Source organism: Caretta caretta, chromosome 18 (genome assembly GCF_965140235.1).
Source record: "Caretta caretta isolate rCarCar2 chromosome 18, rCarCar1.hap1, whole genome shotgun sequence".
NCBI lineage: Eukaryota > Metazoa > Chordata > Testudines > Cheloniidae > Caretta > Caretta caretta.
In genome coordinates this window covers 20,363,737-20,368,393 of record NC_134223.1, presented here as the reverse complement: position 1 = coordinate 20,368,393, position 4,657 = coordinate 20,363,737, and the positions used below count along the sequence as shown (strand labels likewise).

Genomic DNA, 4,657 nt, shown 5'->3' with positions numbered 1-4,657 from the left:
ACCACAAATGAATAGATTTCTGGTTCTTCAGTCTGCATTTTTGTGTGCTTACTATCCTTCCATTACCCCTAATTACAGTCCCATGGTTCACCCTAATTGATTTCCCTCCCTCCCTGACATTTACACCTTTTAAATACCTGTCGACTGGGCTCACATCCTCTCTTACTCATTGCTTGGCCGAGCCACACATACTTTGTTCTTTTCAAATCTTTCCAGTAAGTCTGACTCGCTCTCTGTCTGGCTACTTTGACCATGTGACCAAGACTGCACAGAGGCCAAGTGCCACTAACAAGCAAGCAGAAAACCCAGCAATGCAGTTGCTTTGGGATGCGCCGAGGAACTCGTGGGGATAAAGAGTGAAGAAATATGATCGGGGGAATCTAGCTGAACACGCCGATGCAAAAACACAGGGCAACAGAATCTGACCTGGAGTCGGATCCTAATTAATCTTTAGTAGCTAGCGCTCCCTGAACAGAGGCTGGGGTCGCACAGTGCATCGTCACAGATAGCCTTTGCCCTGAAGACCTTACAATCTAAATAGAGAGAGGAGGAAGTAGTATTATTATTTAATTTATTATTACCCTATTTTACTGATGGGGAAACTGAGGTGCGGAGAGATTTTCAAAGGTCCCCAGGGAGTCTCAGACCTGCTCTCCTTGATGCATTCTGACACGATCAGCTCAGCGGTGACACCACCTTCCTGTTGCTCACAAGCTGAGGGTCCCGGGGGGTGAAAGAGCCCAAGTGGGCAATGAGGGCGTCAGCGCATTCCCTGCATCACTGGGAAGTGTCCCCTCTCCATTGCATAGTGGTTTTCATCAATGCTTAGTACTTTCCAGTTTGGATTCAGAAAGGCATTTGAAAGCCATAGAGAGAATGACTGTGAAACATCCTTTTAACTAAGAATGAAACTTCAGGGTTCAAGTAGTGGTCCCCCTTTTAGAATCATTCACAAGGACTTTCCTTATTCCTCATGCACAAGAGAGGTCTACCGGCTGCGTACAAAGCAGCCGTTCTGAAATGAAATTTTGGCTTGCAAAGCATTGAGATCAGCACTATTTGCTGAGCAAGATCAGTACTCCAGCCCTCCAGTACACCTCTCCCCCAAGATCTGCCTGGTGGCGACACACAAAGTGATATTAATGGCAGGTACATTTAGGGCCAATGAAAGGAAACACTTCTTCACACAGCATGTATTCAAACTGTGGAACTTGCTGCTGGAGATGCTCTAGGTTGATTTTATACAGAGCTGGATTTGCACATATGCAGCTAAAAAAAAGGCATCCAAGCTCACGCTTCAGGACATCCGCTGATCACTCCAGGGGTCAGGAAGGAGTATTCCCCTACCGGCATTGCACAAAGGGGCAGGTGCAGTATGGTTCATTTTGTTTCCCCCCAGTATAGCCTCAGATATGGGTCCCCACTGGAGCTAATGGATTGACGCTTTGATCGAGGACGGAGCTCAACATGAGCTCAAGTGCTCTTGCATTATCACATACTGGACACGTATGTGTTATTACTGAATTCCAGGCTGTGTATTTATCTTTACTGGGTCGGCTACTCAGGAACCATAAAGGAGTCATGATACATCTCAAGCTTTACAGGGCACAGCAGACTTTGTGCATGGAGCAAACGTTGGCCAATACCCTTTTTCTACACCTTTTGAGAGAGTAAAGTTCCTAGTGGGGGAGGTGCCTCTTGCGAGCGCTGTTTTGCTCTGCTCTGTAGCACAGTTGGGATTAGGGAAAGGCTCACGTGTACCAGAGTTGTGCTGCTGATTTTGAGAGATTAAGTGGCTTTTCCTGAGAGCTGTATTTTGTAAATTGGATACTATGTCCAATGTGCCTTTTGTTCTTTTTGTAATTGCACCAAATTCCCAGTTTATAGATACAGTCTTCCTATCAGCAACAAGAACTCCAAATCCCTAAAACTGAGATGATAATAACTGGAGCATAAATATACCAGCCTCCTTCTCCCTCTGCATATATGACGTTGGCCTCCTCTGTGTCCCTGCTCACCATAGTTGGAGCCACAGACATCCCCTCTGCAGCTTCTGACATCCAACGACTTCCTTTTGTATCTTCCTGCCTGACTCTCCAGGTGATTTCAAACCTCAGCAGGAAACAGGTGTCCCTGAATTTCTCTGCTGCTTGATAAGGCTGCAGAATTTGGAGTGTGGGAGAGAGGCTGATCAGCTGCAGGCTGCCATGTAAACAGAGAGGGCTCAGTCTGACAGCACTGGAATCTATCTGAGGTTTGCTATTGAAGTCAGGGTCAGGCCCTAAATGAATTGGCTGATACAGGAGAGAGACAGAGGTGAGCAAATGGCCCAGAAAATTCCTGCATTTCAGTCACTGGAACAAGGTGTAAATCTAAGGAGCCTAGTTAATAAACAAGATTTTAAATGATTTTGCTTTGGCAAGTAAAACATTGGGAGCAGGGAATCAACCATTTGCATAGCAGATGTCAGCTTCCTGCCACAAGCCCCTAGGTATGTGGGTCCACACACAGTAAGATACAGTCCCTGCCCAAAAGAGCTTACAATCTAAATAGACAAGACAGACAAATGTCAGGAGAAAGAAGTGATTGTTATCCCCATTCTACACATGGGGAACTGAGACTCAGAAAGACAAGTGACATGCCCAAGGGCACACAGGGAGTCTGTGGCAGAGCTGGAAACTGGCTCAGATCTCCAGTCCCTTAACCACAAGACCATCCTCCCTCCAAGCCACTGAGGATGGCAACGCACAGCTACATTGCTCCCGCCCCTGAATCCGGCACTAGAATCCACGGGAGGGTATGAGAATGTCACTAATCTGCTCTAAAACAGAAGAGGAAAAACCCTGATCCTCCCCATGTAGCAGGAGAAAAACAGCCTTCCAGATGAGATCAACATGCCCCTCTTTAGAGAACAAACACTGCTGAACAAGGACTGTTACAATCAGGTGGGCTATCTGACTTTCCTCCCCCAACCCCAGCAGTGCCTGGTAGCGATCCTGTCAAGGTCCCGGCATTCCGTGTTCCTCTTTTCAAGTGACTCGGCTAGTTGTGAGGGTGCCTGACTGACAGCCTGGGAGAGTCATAGCCTTTCCTTATGCACAGAGTAGGTGCAGTGTCAGCTGCATTGGTGCAAGGGCACTTCATCCAGGGCAGCCCAGAGGATGGGAGGAGAAGGAAATTCACCCTTCAAGGCCCGTGCTGTCCAAGGGCTCTTTGGAAAGACAGCCAGCCAGGGGCCAACTGTGCTGCAGCTGTTGTGATCTGGGTACCAAGGCCAGTCAATCTGGGCTGGAATTTTGTCAGTTTCACTCACTTAAACTTGGCCCAGCCGCCCCTCTGTCATGACAAGACAGGTGGTTGGGCCAAATCTGAGAGGTGGGGGGCAACACACTCAAGTGTTGCCTTGGGCAGCAGGTTGCCTTGAGCAGTCTCAGACTATACAGCTGGGATGGAGGGGAGTGTGCGTCTGTCCTTAGTGAAGACTAATTACAAATGGGTTTAAAACAGCAAGAAAACCCTCCCTCAAAATAATGTGTGAGGTTCAGGCCTGGGCACACCTAGGCATCAGAGTCACCGACTCCTCACACAGCTCACTGAACTCAGACAGGATGCCGGTAGCTACCAGGTCTGGAGTCAAGCTCCCCCTTCACCCAGTCCCAATCCCCAAGCTCAGGTCTATTTTCCATTGGTTCAGAGACAGAAACATAGGGAGAGATTTTCATAAGCACCAAAATGTGCAGGGAAAACGTGCACCTCGCTAAGCATGCAAATTGCCCCTGCATTTCGGTGCATGTAAGTGCATACTCACAGCCATGGAAATCAGGCTTGGAAGAATGCTTTCCGTGACCACTGCTCATGGCTCCTGAATGAGACAGATTTTCACCACGTGGGACTTTCTGTTGTTACCACATATGTAACAAGGTCCAGTCCCTCCGCTGATGTAAATCAGCCAGCCTCACTGACTTTAGAGGACCTCAGAGGTGTAACCCAGGGGTGAATGGAGCTTGCTGAGGCCCAGGAATATTAGATGCAGTGCTGCTAATTTACAGCGGTCCTAACTGTCTGTCTGGGCTTTGCTGGCAGCACTGAGGAGGGAGAATTCTCTCTTCATGCTAAAGAGCAAAAGGCCTCACTCACATCAATCAGTGCATTCCATAAACTTCTGAGATAATGCAACTGATACCACAGTCCTGTTGGAACAGCCTACTGTTCCAGCGTCCTCCCAGGGCCTGCCGAAAATAGCTCTCACAAACACTGCCATGGGCCTTTCTCCACAATCCCACTGTATCTGGGATTTACGGAGCATGAGCCACGCCCAGCTGGAGCCAATGGAAAGACTCCCATTGATTTCAGTGGACTCCGGATCAGACCCCCACTGCGGATGCTTTCCTATTTCTGCCATTCCAGATCTTTCACCCGTTCTTTTCAGCTGCTTGGAGACAAGCTAAAGTGTTCAGAGCTCAGAGGCAGAGTGAGATCTGACTCACAGCCATGGCCCTTAAGGGACATTTAGCAGACTGTTGAGAGTTCCACATTCTTAGGAGCGGTGCCAGGAGTTAGTTATTTCCTACTGTTGCTGCTAGAGGGAGACAGATTTTTGCCATTGTTTATTTACAGGGTATTTTAGATGATGACTATAGCAGGAGCAACCAATTTT

At 48.1% G+C, this 4,657-nt stretch overlaps 1 protein-coding gene across 5 annotated transcripts in view; it reads right to left on the bottom strand.

The window, feature by feature from the left end:
* TP73 (tumor protein p73) overlaps positions 1–4,657 on the bottom strand; it is an 87,766-nt gene that overhangs the window by 28,524 nt on the left and 54,585 nt on the right. The window lies entirely within an intron of this gene.